This window comes from Pan troglodytes, chromosome 1 (genome assembly GCF_028858775.2).
Source record: "Pan troglodytes isolate AG18354 chromosome 1, NHGRI_mPanTro3-v2.0_pri, whole genome shotgun sequence".
NCBI lineage: Eukaryota > Metazoa > Chordata > Mammalia > Primates > Hominidae > Pan > Pan troglodytes.
This window is the reverse complement of record NC_072398.2, coordinates 28,276,204-28,292,912: the sequence shown is the minus strand read 5'-3', so window position 1 is coordinate 28,292,912 and position 16,709 is coordinate 28,276,204. Positions and strand designations below refer to the sequence as shown.

The following is a 16,709-nucleotide window of genomic DNA, read 5'->3' as shown; positions in this document are numbered from 1 at the left end:
GTTCAGTTGGAGGAGCATAGGCGGAAATGGGAGAGAAAAATAAATAAATGAGATAAGCAACTTCATTTGCTTCCTCCCTTATTACTCTTTTGTTTTGTGTTTAGGACTCTGGTCTCCCCTGAGGTTGATCTCTTCTTCTGGGGACAACAGCCTGCAGGGTGATTTTGAAAAGCAGGCTCTGACTTCTACTTCCTTGTCCTGTACTCACCCCACCTGGTGTAATTCACCTTAATGCAGTGAACTTCCACATGGCTGCTGGGCATGCTTCCCAAAGCCAGCCCCTGGGCAGGGTTTCCCTTAATTTAGACCCCTGTCCCTACCTCTCCAAGTGCAAAGTGTACAAGGCTACACGCCCAGCTGCCCCCCACCCCCATACACACACTGGAGAAACCAAATGTTTGAGATCACTGTTGGGTAGCTGGGTCAAGAGAGCTTCATAACAATGTTGTTGGCATGTGGAAAGCTTTTCTTTTTCTTGGATCCCAACTGGAAATTATCAGCTTCGCCCCATGCTGACATGCGAATGTCCAGGCCTACCTTTCTGCTGCAGGGCAATGCTCCAGGTTACAACATCGACACCAAGCAGTTTGTTGAGAAAACTTTGGACCTCATGAGCTGGGCAAGAGCGGCCTGGCAGGTGGTAGGAGAGCAGCCTGTCCATGCCTCAGCTGTGGCTCCACTGGCTCTGTGACTGTGCAGATTTTCTAACTTTTGAAGACCTCTGTTTGGATATCCATAAAATAGGTAAGATGGTGCTAATACCTACCCGTGATGTTGTGAAGATTTAATAGCATAATACTTAAAAGCACTTTGCATACATTAGCAAAGTGCCTAAATATTAGTTATTTGGCGGAGGCTATTAACCAGTGTGCTATGAGGTATGTGCAAAGTAAGTTGTTACCAATAACTCAAAGAACTCCAGTTTGCAAATGGTTTACTTTTACTTAAGAGAATCTTTGCGAGAGAATTAAAACCAATTAATTCCCACCACTGGCCAAGAGCTCATGCTGTAATTATCCAAGACAGAATAGCTCAACAGAAAACCAAGTCATGCAATTCTGAGCACTTGTCCTTGGGATGCCACTTTGGGGCTCCCATATCTGAAATCATTTTGTTCTTAGTCCACCTGTGTGACATTTCTGTCCTGCTCAGCCATGGGTTCACAATAATCAAGGGAATGACCCAAGGGATTCACTTCTTCCAAGCAGCCGATGCCTTTGGAAGTTATGTTGACATTGCTTGTTTAAACCTAGGGCAAGAAATCCTTTCTCTGCCAGACCTGACTCTTCAGGCACACTCCTCAGTTTGGAGACGTGACTTGCCATGTAGTACTGAGAGGGAAAACAGGCCAGAAACAGCCTTGTTGAAAACTTCTTTTCTGCTTAGCTGCCCTCTGAATAGTCACCATAAAGATTGTGAGGTGCTGGAGCCAGGGATGACCTCATAAAGCCCTTTGCTAAATACTTAGTGAGCTGGTACTGTGGGCCAGGCACTGTGCTCATCATGAACAAAACCAAGGCAGACAACACTGTCATTAATGGAGCTTATCATGTAATACGGAAGCCTGGGATAAGCAACAAATTACACAAGTGACAAATGTGATGAGTGCTGTGAAGCAGAGTGCGGGGTGCCCAGGGAATCAGCAGAGCCCTGGAGGATAACCGCCTGAGCTCCAGGAAGGAAGGTTGTGGTGGTGCTTAGGGTCAGAGTGGGGACAAGCATTCCAAGCAAAGGGAAAAGCACATACACATGCTATATTAGTCAGGTTTCTCTAGAGGGACAGAACTAACAGGATAGATGTATAAATGAGGGGGAGCTTATTAAGTAGTATTGACTTGCATGATCACAAGGTGAAGTCCCACAATAGGCTGTCTGCAAGCCAAAGAGCAGGGAAGCCAGTCCGAGTCCCCAAACCTCAAAAGTAGGGAAGCTGACAGTGCAGCCTTCTGAAGGCCCCAGAGCCCCCGGCAAACTGCTGGTGTAAATCCAAGAGTCCAAAAGCTGAAGAACTTGGAGTCTGTTGTTCGAGGGCAGGAAGTATCCAGCACGAGAGAATGATGAAGGCTGGAAGACTCAGCAAGTCTACTCCTTCCATGTTCCTCTGTCTGCTTTTATTCTGGCTGTGCTGGCAGCTGATTAGATGGTGCCCGCCCAGATTGAGGGTGGGTCTGCCTCTCCCAGTCCACTGACTCAGAAGTTAATATCTTTGGCAACACCCTCACAGACACACCCAGGAACAATAGTTTGCATCCTTCAATCTAATCAAGTTGACACCTAATATTAACCATCATACATCCCCTCCATGGGAAGGAGCATGATGCCTTATATAGTCTACTACCCTCAAACCAATCCTACTCCCTCATCCCCAACACCTTCTTCCCCTGGAACTCTAGATAGAGTTTCTTGACTAGACACATAAGCACAATTAGGCTATGCCTAATTATGAAGCCATCCCGGTTTATACATTTTCTTGTTATACTTGCCTATTTACAAGTTTTTCTTGTGAAAACTTGCCTATTCTTTTTGCTGCCTCCTCTCCACCCTAAAAGAGAAACCCTAAGGAAACACTCCCAGAGTTTATTATAGTTATTATGACTCAGATTTGAAGACTAGAATTTAATGGAGGTTTTCCTAACATTCCTTGGGGACTTGAAGGACTTTTTTTCCCACCAGCCACAGAAGTAAGATTATAAAACATTTATTTATTAAAAGAAAAGAAATCTTCTGGGCTCAAAGTTCTAGTTATTCTAAAAGCAGAGCACTTGTTCCATGTTTTCATATCGCCTCCCCACACCTACCTCTCCTCTCCCATTCTCTATTTCTTTATTTCTGTGCTGTAGTAATAAGCAAAACAGAGAAGCAATTGGTTTTAGTCTTGGATCTTGACCTTGCTGTGTGGCCTTGGCCAAGTCACTTCCCCTTTCTCAGCCTCAGTTTCTTCAAGTGTAAAATGAGAGATTGGATGGATCAGAAGATTCAGGCATCCTTGCAGATCCCCATGGGTGAACCCCAACACACAGGCTATTCAGTCAGCAGCCCCAAGTCCTTTATGAAAAGCCAAGGTTGATTGAAACTCTCCCTTCTCAGGAGAGAAACTAGAGGCAAAGCTTCCTCATCAGCAGAGATAAACTTGGCAGGAGCCAATTCAGGTACCAGTAAAGGATATCTTCTTCTGCAGGCCAGCCTCCCTCTCTCCAGCTTGGCTCAATCCTGCATTCATTGACACTGCACTTCTATAAGCCCTTAGAACTCTGGGAATTCTCTCCTAGTTTTCCTAGGTATACTTGCTGTTTCTACATGGGTTTCCTGTGAATGACCAGACCAATAATCAAATGCCTCCAGGACCCATAACACAAATGAGAAGAGTTCTCTCATTATGACAGGTAGGACTATGGCCAACTCAGGGCTCGTGCTTGATCGAAGGGGATCTGTGTTAGTCAGCATTCTCCAGAGAAATGGAACCCATTGGGTAGATATGTAAAGAGATTTATTATGGGAGTTGGCTCATGCAATTGTGGAGGCCTAGAAGACCCACCACCTCCTGTCTGCAAGCTGGAGAAACAGCAAAGCCAGTGACGTAATTAAGTCCGAGTCCAAAGGCATAAGATCAAGGAGAACTGATGGTGTAAGTCCCGAAGTCCAAAGGCTTGAGAACCAGGAGCTCTGATATCTAAGGGAAGATGTCCCAGCTCCGGAAGACAGAATTCACCCTTCCTCTGCCTTTTGTTTTATTTGAGCCCTCAATGGGCTGGATGATGCCTATTCACATTGGTGAGGGTGGATCTTCTTTACTCAGTCTACTGATTCACACCTGTTCCAGAAACGCCCTCACAGACACACCCAGAGATATTGTTTTCCCAGCTATCTGGGCACCCCTTAGCCCAGTCAAATCAACACATAAAATTAATCATCATAGGCTCTAAGTTCTACTTAGCTCCAACCAGTTGGAGTCATTTTGGAATAAGTGTAAAGTGTTTTCAGATATTCTGATCTTACAAGTGAAGCTGGAAATTAGCATTTTTAAGTAAAGATGACTCAATTAAAAAAAAACAAAAACAAAAACCATGGCACGAGCAGAAGACGGTGCATCAGATTCAGGCCTGTGGTTGCTGGTTGGTTACCTGTGGGTGTAAGCAAAGTACTGAGTCCTTTCCCATTCTAGACTATATTTACAAAATCAGTAATGCTTAGCTATGCATTCTTTCATTTAACAATTATTTGTCAACTACCATGAGCTGGTATTATGTAGAATGCTGGTAAAATAGATAACTAAGACCCAACACATGTGTAAATGAGAATGAGTGTGATATAATCAATGTCTCCTGGGCTAGGTGTCTCTTTTTTGCTTCCACAGCACCTGTGTATACTTCCATTATGGCATGTAACATGCTGGCAAGAAATTGATTCATTGGGTTGTGTCTTCTCAGCTGCCTGAAGAATGAAATCATATACTCTAGTTTCATATGCCCAGCATTGTACACAACTTGACACATCACAGCAGCTCTAGGAAAGCACATAGGCTGACAACTGAGTGAACAACCCACTGACTGTGTGTCGTTCAGGGTTGGGAAAGCAAGGGCAGGTCTCTGTGCCCCATCTCTAGCTTTTCCTCAACTTAGGCTTTATAAACCCTTGCATCAAAAAATAAAAGCTAAGGCTAATTGTTTCAAATTAGGCTATCTTATTTCTACCCAGTAACTTCCCCACCACCAAGAAAGGAGTAATTTAAAGGAGCAAACTGTAGAAATAAATAGGAATAAAAGCATTACCTCTGAAAGCCAAGGCCATTAATTCATTAAAAAAAAAAAAAATCAAAGCCCGGGTGTGGTGGCTCATGCCTGTAATCCCAGCACTTTGGGAGGCCGAGGTGGGTGTATCACCTGAGGTTAAAAGTTCAGACCAGCCTGGCCAATGTGGTGAAACCCCATCTCTACTAAAAATACAAAAAAGTTAGCCAGGCGTGGTGGCAGGTGCCTGTAATCCCAGCTACTCGGGAGGCTGAGGCAGGAGAATCGCTTGAACCTGGGAGGCAGAGGTTGCAGTATGTCGAGATCACACTATTTACATTCCAGCCTGGGCAACAAGAGCAAAACTCCATCTAAAAAAAAAAAAATCAAGATGAATAACATACTCTTATGTAACAGGTGAAAGTCTTAAAGGACTTAAAGGAAAGTCTTAAAGTAAAGTCTTAAAGGACTTCACTTCATGTGTGAATTCTCAGTGTAATGGAAAATCCATTGGTTTAGGAATCAGATCACCTGGCTTCTAGTCCACTTCTGCAACTGTGAGATCTCAAGTAACCTACTGACTCCATCTGGGCCTCAGTTTCCTTCACTGTAAAGTGAGAGGTAATTGGAGGATCTCCAGAGTTACTTCTGGGTCTCATAGACTGTGCTTCCTGGCAACCAGTTGCCTCTTCTGAGACCACCTGGCCTGGTAGGAAGAAAAACACAAAGAAATATGTGAGTAAACATAATCATGCCTCCTTCTGCAACAGTAGCCATAACTCTGCTCTCCACAGGACAAAGGAATGAGTAATAGTGCAGTTGAAATCTCATCTACTTCCCTCTTCTTCAAGAACCAAGGGGCTGCTCCAAACATCTTGAAATGCAACATAAAACACAAACAGACCACACCAGAGACCAGATCCAGGTTTTAACCGCACTTTGATGCTTGGCAGATTTCTCTGGATTTGTTTTTTAGGCTGACACACAGCGCCTCTCCGTTCACCCTGCAGCATTCTCTAACTGGGACTTCAGAAACCCATTAGGAAAAGGAGTGCAGGGTGTGGAGTAAGGGAAGGTTTGGATGAAAGGCTGGGAAATGCTCCCTCAGGGGAAGGGAAATCTGGCACCATCAATAACTTTAAGTCTATAAAATTATTTTCTTCTGGGACTAAAGGCTCACATGATACACTATATTTATCACTCACTGAATCTCATTGTCTTATTCAAAATTTCCACTTCCTACAGTTAACTTCTTTTGGCCCATGACCTGTCACATTTCTTTTATGGCTAGTTATATTGAATTTCAACTATCAGCAGTCATTTATTAAAAACAAAACACACCCACAGAAAACCAGGCAGACACAGCTTGATTAATAACAAGTCGGTGCTTTCCTCTCATACTTCTTTCAGGTTAGAGAAGTTGGAAAACCGCAAATGAGTCTTCTGTACCTTTTAAAGAAATGTCTTAGAGTAATCTTACAATTAGGAGTTTCCTATGTCAGGTAGAAATTAAATGCTTTGAAAGCTTCTAGTTTCAAAAAAGGTGGTGAGCTAGCACAGGATATTGGCTTCCTCCCAAAGCCCAATCTTGAAGTGAGAGGAAGTTGCCAGATCCTGAAAATGAAGAGAAAAACTGTAGAGATTTTCATGGTGAGGGTGGGAGACATGGTAAGGGTGAGCCTGGGGGAGGGCAAAATGTCACAGACACTTTGGGTGTGATGAGTAATTTTATGCCAGCTTGACTGGACCAAGGATGCCCTGACATTTGATCAAACATTATCCTGGGTTTGTCTGTGAGGTTGTTTCTGGATAAGGTTGGCATTTGAATTGGTAGACTGAGTAATGCAGATTGCCTTTCCTAATATGGGTGGGCCTCATCTAATCAGTTGAAGGCTTGGCTAGAACTAAAGACTGAGAAAGAGGAAAATTCTTCTGCCGGACTATTTGAGCAGGAACATCGGTCTTTTTCTACCTTTGGATTTGAACTAAAACATCAGCTCTTCCTGGGCTTTGAGCCTGCCACCTTTCAGACTGGAATTTACGCCATCAGCTCTCCTGGTTCTTAGGTGTTTGGACTCAGATTGGAATGACACTTCGGCTCTCCTGGGTCTTCAAGTTGCTGACTACTGACCTTGAGACTTCTTGGCCAGCCCCCATAATCCTGTGAGCCAATTAGTCTCCTGTTGGTTTTGTTTCTCTGGAGAACCTTGACTAACATACTAGAGTTATGCCTGGAAAGTGCTTGCCAGTTGGTTTCTTTCTTTCCTTCATATTTATCTGGATGGATCACTGCCCACCACATTGACCCTATAGGACAGGAAAATAGTTATGCCTCTCAAAGGCAACAGAATAAGATCCTAGATCCTGACCAGGATAGTCAATAGAGATTTGCTGGACAGGCCACTCTGAGGATTCCCTTACCAAAACCTTTTTAACATTCCATTTTACCTCCTCTACTGGTTACTTACCTCTTTGCATTTTTTTTTTAGCAATTGTTCTAGGGATTGCATATGCATCCTTAACTTATCACTTAGAGCTAATATTGCATGAAATATAAGAGCAATATGCAATATGAGAGCAATGTCCTGCTGATGCTTTGGGCTTAGAGATTACCACAGAGAAAGACAGCCTCTGAAAAGAGCAGTGCCTGAGTGGAGGTTCTGGGCATTACTACATACCTAGGAATTATAGCAGAATGCAACATCACCCTGAAGTGCTTAGAAGCGTGCCCCTTTCCCAACTCACTTGGAGTCTATACAATCTAGGCATTTGACTCTCCTCCAAGGTATATATGAACAGTAATGGTAGCTGATAGGATTTCAGAAGAAAAAAAAAAAAAGAGAATTCTGAGGAACACAAACATCAGTAAAGAAAGGCCAAAAACTGAACAACATATACCAGAGGAAGCAGAGTTAAGGGTCTGGGAAGAACAGGAATATAAATAAATGTAATAAGTATTTTCAAAATTCTAATAAAGGATGTTGGAAACAAGAAGCAGATATAAATTATGAATAGGAACCAAATGGAAATACAGGGTAGAAAAAATATAATAGTTGAAATAGAGAGTTCAGTGGGATGAAAGTATTTTTTCTTCCTTCCATTTCTTTAAAATATATGAGTGTTTAAAGCAAAAATTAGAGTACTGTCTTTGGGGTTTATAATGTATTGAGATATAATATATATGTAACAATAGCACAAAGGCTGGGAGTGGACAAATGGAATTATACTGTTGCAATATGCTCTTATATTTCAGGCAATATTAGCTCTAAGTAATAAGTTAAGGATGCATATACAATCCCTAGAATAACTGCTAAACAAAAAATGCAAAGAGGTAAAGCTAAGTAGCCAGTAGAGGCGATAAAATGGAATGCTAAAAAATATTCAGTCATTCGGGTGCGGTGGCTCATGCCTGTAATCCCAGCCCTTTGGGAGGCCATATAAAACCCAAGTTTCTACTTCATGAAACTAGAAGAAGAAGAGCAATTAAACCCACAGTAAATATAAAGAAAGAAATGCTAGGGATAAGAGAAGAAATCAATCACATACAAAATAGAAAAATAATAGAGACAACTAACAAAATCAAAAATTGGTTATTTTGGAAGATTAATGAAGTGAAACATATGTCCACAAAAAGACTTTACAAGAATGTTTATAGCAACTTTATTCATAATAGACAATAACTGGAAACCAATGTCTATGAATAGAAGAATAGATAGATCAATGTGGTATAGTCATACAATGGTATACTACTGAACAATACAAAGGAAAGAACTGTTAGAACACACAACAGCGTGGATCAATGTCTCAGACATGCTGAGCAAGAGGCAAAACAAACGGGAGTAGATACTTTATGATCCCATTTATATGAGGCCAAGAACAGGAAAACAGACAAAAATCTATGGTGGAAAAAATAAAATATAAGAAATGGCTGCTGGTGGGAAGGTGGTTGACAAAAGAACTTTCTGGGATCATGGAAATGCTTTATATCTTGATAGCTGTGTGGTTAGATGGGTGATTTCATTTACCACTACTCATCAAACTGCAGTTAAAATCTGTGCATTTCACTTCTGAAGATTGTATATGAAGAAGAACTGTAAGCAAACATTAAACTTATTATGAAGTTTGCTTGTTGAAGTAGTAATGGTTAGCAAAAGAGTAAAAATATTGAGGATAATGGGAGCCAGATTTCCCATTGTTGGAGTTACAAACACAGCAAGAAGGATGAGTAGAATGTACTGTGTGTTGTTGAATTGAGATTAGGGGTATCAGTCTGAACATCACTATAATAAAATACATGATATATTATATATATTTCCTAGCCATTGTCGCCTGAAAAGACCTAAAAGCCATGCCACATTGGCGGCAATGGTTCTATCTAATGCCCAGATCCTGGTTTCTAAATACCACCTTCCATTAAAAGAAATCAGCGTTCTTTGGAGAAAAGGCTGATTCCAGGGCTGGGGCAGAAGTCAACAATGAGCCTAGAACATCTTGTTTGTGCCAGAAAGTCAGGAAGTGCTTGTCCAGTAATGAGGATATGTTAAAACCATATTGGAGCTAGCCTGAAGTGGCTGTCACAGGCCAAATCTATTATAATTTTATAATTGAATAGTAATAAATTAAACTCATTTGACAAAATGAAAATCCATTGATCCATATTGATATTGTCAGTCAATGAATAAATAAATAAATAAATACGGGTAAAGAACAAGCTCTTCCTTACAGCAGAAGGAATGTTGGAGTTAGAAAATTATCAATGGGTGCTAAAACTGAAAAGTGAAAATTTAGGGAAGAAAAGAACATTTACATAGTCTCAAAGGATCTTGCAAAATATTACTTATTAGTTACAAAGGTGAAAATACTACCCTTATAGTGGAGAAATATGGCAGTTTTCACCTTACATCAAGAAACTTTAGACAAACCCAAATTGAGGAATATTCTACAAAATAACTGATATGTCCTCTTCAGAAAAGTCAAGGTTAAGAAAAAAGGCTGAGAAACTGTTGCAAATTAAAGGAGGTTAAAGAGATAAGCCAACACAGCACAATGCATGATCCTGGACTGGATACTGGTTTGGGAGAGCAGAATAGCTCTGTGCCCAGTACTGGGACAAATGTTACCATTTGAATATGCAATGTAGATTACATAATCATATTGTATTATGTCAGTGTTAAATATCCAGATTTTGATAATGGAACTGTGACATATAAAAGAATGTTTGTGTTTTTAAGGAAATAAACATTGAAATATTTAGGGATAAAGGGGCTGATATCTCCAGCTTACTCTCAAATGATTAAAAATGCCTACATATAAATAGAAATAGGAAGTAAGGAAGCAAATGGGGCAAAATATGAAATGATTAATAAATCTAGGTAAAGAGTATATGGGCATTTCCTGCACTATTCTTTCAACTTTTCTTTAAATTTGAAATTGTATCAAAATTATAAGTTACCAACAAAATCCATGGGGAAAGGATTGTTTAGTAGAGGCAATCGAAATAGTGAGGAGTTAAAGGCAACCATAAATCTCTTCCCAAGGAACGAATAGTTATGTCAGACACAAATAATGGAATACAATGCAGAGTCAGAATTTTTAAATTATTTATCTGTCATCTATCTTATTTATCAATCAATCTGTAAAGGACAACATGACTAAATCTCAAAAATATATTTTTGCATGAAAAAGTAATGAATATAACGAGATCCACAGATAAATACAATTTGTGTACATTAATCACATATATGCAATAATATCATGATATTTACAGGTATGGACCTAACTAAGAACATAAAGTAGATACCCAGGAGTGGGTGCTTATGGGAGAGAAATGAATGAAAGTCAGGCTGGAAGAATAAAAGGAGAAAATAATAAAGTAAAATAACATAAGAAAGGAGCCTTGCAAGGGATGATGATGATGATATGACATGGACAGAAAAATATGATTAAGTTAAATATTTGCCACTGGTGTCCCAAAAATAGGAGTTGGTGGAAGAAAGGAAACAAAATGTGGAGTCCCTTTCAAGATGCCATTTAGACTCAGGTTTTTATTTGATTCATTCATAAAACACATACTTGCCTGTGCACCAGGCACCTTGCTAGATGTTGGGAAAATAGTTTGAACGAGATAGGAACTAGGAACATCTTACAGTCCAGGAAACTAACCCCAGTGAGTGTTAGTATGTCACCGGAGAAGGCCAAGGATGGTATTTGCGATGAGGAAAGTTCAGAATAACTACCTTTTGCTGAGTTTGCCCAATTAATTCTGCTTCTATGAATGAATCATAGGAAGCCACTTTACCATTTCCCTTCAATTTATGCCTCCTTGCTATTTGGAGAATTTCCTTTAATTCCTGTTCTCTGTAATGTATTATCAATTTTGTTTTGACTAACTTGATCTTTTAAACTAGCCCTATGCACTGTTAAGAGTAATCCTCATAATTGTGAAGCCTGTCTATACCATTCATTGGTCCCTTGTTACTGTCCTTTTCCGTAATACTTGGTAGACATGTCGGGCCCTTCCTATGAAAAGCATAGGCTCTTTCTGCTCCCCTCAGGCCAATCATAATACTTTGCATTTGTTACACTCTCAGTTATATGGAATTAATAAATAAAGATACGCTAAATTAACTCAGGAGCAATCTAGTTGTGACATCTTGACTCTTGGGTTTCTACCCATGTATCTAATCATTGCTATTGTATTTTAGAAGAAAAAAAATTTGTTAAGCATTTTTACAAACCTTAACATGAATTACTATACATTTTTTTCTTCAGTCATTGGCAGTTCAGGATCCAACTAATGAGAAATATATTTTCCCACAGATGGTCTAGGACGCAAACCACATTGTTTGTACTTTTGAAAAACATAAAGAAACAATAAAAATAAGATATTGCAAGAGCTTTGAAGTGCGTGGGTCACAATGGCAGGTTCCTTTGTTGAGCAGCGGATTTTCCTAATGCCACTCAGCTAGATTCTTATCAAACATTTCTGAGCAGGAGACAATGAAAATGACCCAGCATGAATAAAAGAACAGATGAGAAATGTGCTGTGATAAAGGCTGAAAAGGAGGCAGGCAAGTGCCTGGGTCCTCACTGAAAACAAATAACCCGAGGTGGGGAGAGAGGCTCGCTTTATCTTTGGCATTCTTTTTATAGCTCTGATCCGGAATTGTTTTCCCTTGAAAATGAATGGAGTGCCAGGGAGAGCTGCTTGATCTTATTCTCTGGCCTTTTCATTGCACTGTGCAGCCATTTTAATGAGTTATTTCTCACAGTCGCCCTACCAGGCAGGTCATCATCAATATCCTTGTTTTCCAGGCAAAGCCTAAGTGAGGCAAGGGCTGAGGGTGATTCAGTAATGGGTCTTAATTATGTGAGGTTCATGTGGCTGAGGATGGCGAGCAGCTGTTTTGGGGAGTCTCTCCTGAGTTCAGAGGAGAAGGTATGAGCAGAGCTGGGGCAGGGGCAACATTACAGCAAAAGGAGTTCTGGACTAGGAGAGTGTTCCCTGCATTATCATGGAGGTTTCTGAGAAGAGGAATCTGGCTTCTGCCTCTTGGTTTGTACCACCAAAGCATCTACTAGATGCTATAGATGTACATCTCCCAGAAAATAAATGCTCAGTTGGTCGATTGATGAATGATATGAACAAGTCTTTATGTAGGGATATTTCGACCAAAGCTAGGGACAGATTGATCCGGTCCAACTTGACCTACCAAGAAGAAAAGACCAAAAGATTCTACGAGGTCACTGGCATTTCTTAGGATGCATAAGTAGTACTTATCTGCCATTAGCACTGTTCAATTTAATTCAAAGTTCAGTCAAGTTAATGCTTTTGATCATCTGCTACATGGAAGGTGATAGACAAGGCTCTGGGTGGATTGCAGAAATAAATCAATTATGGCTCCTGCCTCATAAAGTGAAAGGTAGAGTGGGAGAGAAAGAAATGCATGCAACTTCTTACAATACAGGTATCTGAGAATATGAGAAGTGCTATCTTAGAAATTCAATTAGTTCATGAGACTATGGAAGAGGAAGTGAAGAATTCCAGTTTGGGCATTGGGAGTGAAGGGATAATAACTATACATATTAACATTACTATGTGCCATGCAGATGATAAGTGCTTTACCTGAATTATTTTATTTAATGCTTACAACTGTATACAATAAGTACGAATGCGATTTTAATTTTCTTCATGATCATACGGAAGCAGAGAGCAGTTAAGTAACATACTAGCAAGCAGCAGAGGCAGAATTGAACTAAGGCTGTCTGACAGCGCTTAAGCTAAGTTTAAAGAAAATGCATGGATTTAGCACATGTTATATTCCAGTCTCTGGGTTAGGTGTTTAATATATATTATTTATTTACTTCTATAAATAACTCTAAAAATTATATTATCTCCCTTTGACACATCTGAGATTCAAAGAGCTTAAATGACTTGATCAAGTTACATGGTTAATAAATATCAAAAGGCACTTTCCTGCCCAGACTGGTGTGGCCTCATGCTGTGTCATTTCCACTCTCCACAAGGCTGCTTCAAGTAGAAAATAGCTAATGCCTCCTCAAGACCTCAGGAACCCCAGGCAGCTAGCCACGTCCAGCTGAAGGCAATTGACAGATCTCAGGCACGGTCTCTTAAAAGCCTCCAGCCCCCTGTAGGTTCAAGCCCATGGATAAACTGCCATCTGGAGCCCTGCAGCATCAACAGACTCAGGTAGAGCTTTCAGCCCTTCAGAACTGGTCATGTTGTCCCCAGGGTAGTTGTATTAGTTATCTATTGCAGTGTAACAAATTACAGCAAGTTTAGTGGTGTAAAACATACATTACTATCTCATGGTTTCAGCATTCAAGCATCTGGCCATGGCTTAACTAGGTCCTCTGCTCAGAGTCTCACAAGGCACAAAGTATTGGCCAGTTGCATTTTCATCTGGAGCCTGGGCTCCACTTCCAAGCTCATGTAGGCTATTGGCAGAATTCAGTTCCTCCCAAAGGTCCTCAAGTCCTAGATGCTGCCTCCCTCCAGAGGCAGTTGACAGCATGGCTGTTTGCTTTTTAAAAGCCTGCAGGAGAGCATCTGTTATGGACTGAATGTTTGTGTTCTCCCCCAAATCTGTACGTTGAAATCCTAACCCACAATGTGATCATATTAGGAGATGGGGCCTTTGAGAGATTATTAGGCCATGAGGATGGAGCCCTCATTAATGGGATTAGTGCCTCTATATAAGGAACTCCAGAGAGCTCTTTGGCTCTCTTTCTGTCATTTGAGAAGGCAGCTGTCTACAAAACAGGAAAAGAGCCCTCACCAGAACCTAAACATGCTGGCACTCTGATTTTGGACTTCCAGCCTCCAGAACTGTGAGAAATAAGTTTCTATTGTTTACAAATCACTCTGTCTGTGGTAATTTGCCATAGCAGCTCCAAGGGACTAAGGCAGTGCCTCGTTCCTGAGGAAGGACACATGCCTCCTTTAAGGACTTTCATTTGATTAAGTCAAACCCTTGCAAGGTAACCTCATTTTTGGTTCACTCAAAATCAAATGATTTGGGACCTCAATTACATCTGCAAAATCTCTTCATTTTTTGCAATATAATGTAGACAAATCACAGGAATGATATCCCACCCTATTCACAGGACTTGCCCACACTCATAGGGAGGGAATTATGTACAGCAAGTACACCATGGAGCAAGAATTTGAGGATCGTCTTAGAATTCCACCTGCCATGAGGCAAGAATTTGAGAATCGTCTTAGAATTCTGCCTGCCATGTGAAACTCATTCCTAGCACCGTGGATGCTTTGATCTCCTTCTGGCTAAAACAGGACCTCATTATCTAGGCAGAGCCAGAGAAGAGTCTATATATGAGCCACATGCATTTTGGAATTGCCTGTCTCCATTTGCTTTTGTGCAGGGGTCACACACCACCATCAGTGAGGTTTGGCCATGGGTCAGCATTTCTGATGAAAGATTTCATGGGAAAAGGATGACATTTATGTCTAAAGTTGATTTGGTGGTTAGCTTTGGTGATTATCTTTTAATTATCTCTGCTTCCCCTCTCCCCCATTGTTGTTAACAGTCAAGACTTAGTTGTGCATATTATTTATTGAAAGAGCTAAAGAGGAAAAGGCCAAGGCTAAAGCCTAATAACTGAGAGGAAACAAGTCAGAAGACATCTAAATGTCAATTGATGGAATTGGCTTCTTGACTTGAAGATTATATCTTTAAACAGTCTTGGGAAACACCATTTTAATTCAACAAAGGAATTCTTATAAATACAATTTAATTGCTTTTTCAAGGATTGTCTATTGAGACCCCACATTAGGTTTTGTTTTGTCTTGTTGTGTTTACCATTTTCTTGCATGCACACTTAGCCCCAAAGGGACTGGAGAATAAAAGAAGGCTAAGCCTGCAACACTAAGCACATTTGTAAGAAAGCAATTTAGGGAAAGCAGTTTTCAATCTCATTCAAAAGTGTCCAATATTTCAATATTCCTAGACATTTCTTGCCATAGCAGTGCCAAAATAGAGACAACTTTTGCCCTGTAGTCAACTCTGATCATGAGCCATTTTTATTGAATCAAAAAGCCCCAAAACTCCCACCACAACTCTGATCAAAATCTGATCCTTAGAATGTCGTTAAGACTGAATAGGAGTTTTATTTCTACCATCTTCCACCGCTTTATTGATTAACTCTGCTCAGAACACAACCAGCTCACAAAGGCTCAGCTCCTAGAATTGGATGAGAAAGGTTTTTTACCAGAGAGAAGGGCAGAGGGATTTTTGTGGACTGACATCTGGGGCCCAGACTGGGACCACTGTGAGCCTGGAATATTCTTTCAATCCTCCCCTCCTCATCATCCACCCATTTAAGACCACCTCAAACTTGAAAGTCCTGATGACTTCACATATCTTGCTGGGTCTGTAATGAAGATGCTTATAAATATTACAAAAGATTTATCACTTTAGTGTGAAATTCTCTGATACCAGCAGGGAGTTTTTAAACACAACTGGCAACAAGAAGCATATGGTCAGAGATTCAAGTTACTGCTTTCTTTCTTTCTTTTTTTTTTTTAATTGTTGTCTGCCAAGGACAATATATTTTTTTCCCTTCTTCAAAATAAACATTGTGCAGGAATGTGCCTCAGCAAATGGCTGGGGCTCTATTATATTTCATGCAGCTTTCTAAACAATTTTCAACCCTGGGCTGGCCTGGTGTCAAACAGAAGGCAACCAACAATAGCAAAATCCCATTAAAGCCAAGAAGGTTCCTTCCTGAGGTGAGCCTGGCCAGAAATAGTCATCTTGGCTCATTCTCCAGTTTGGCACTGGGGACTAATAATGCACGGTCTCCTAATGGAAATTATCTAATTTCATCCAAGAGCTCCTCCAGAGAGAGCCGGGCTGACGCACTAACAGTCAATATAACAACATTCTTCTTGAAGTGCTGAACAATAGGCCTTTGGAGAGACTGTGATAAACCACGTCAGACTCCGGACAAACACGAGTGTAAAAATAGGCATCAGAGGCATTGACACAGCCACCTAATTTCTCAGGAGGGAGGCCCACAGAGGAGGGATTGTTCAGAATGCTTGTTGAGAATACTTCATCAGAAGTAGTGGGAGAAGGATAGTGAAGAAAGAAAGAAAAGGGATGGGGAGAGAGATAAAAAGAAGACTGAATAAGATCAAGAATGGGGAAAAAATAAGAAAATGATAAATGAAAGAGAGGAGTTAATTCTTCATCTGTGGTACAACTGTCCATGGTCTGCTAATATAAATCAAACTTTGGGTGTGATTCCCATTAACATCATGGGGCTGTGTTTCAAATGCTCTGTGCGAAGAAAAGCCAGCAGGAAATAATGCTCCATTTAAGGATATATATATATAACTCACATAGGTATATAGGAGTTCTGTGAATTTACCACTTTTCTAAGACCAACAGGATCATCCTGAGGCATACATTTGGTTTTAAGTTTCCTCATGTTATTACT

General features: G+C 40.5%; 1 long non-coding RNA gene across 1 annotated transcript in view; it reads right to left on the bottom strand.

Moving 5' to 3' along the window:
* Positions 1-872: 872 nt before the first annotated feature.
* Positions 873-16,709, bottom strand: part of LOC129136060 (uncharacterized) — a 51,242-nt gene continuing 35,405 nt past the window's right edge. The window contains exons 2-4 of the long non-coding RNA XR_008537346.1: positions 5,259-5,433; positions 4,770-5,098; positions 873-4,121 (exon numbers count right to left, since the gene is read on the bottom strand). This is a non-coding gene — a long non-coding RNA (uncharacterized LOC129136060). The remainder of the gene's footprint in view (positions 4,122-4,769; positions 5,099-5,258; positions 5,434-16,709) is intronic.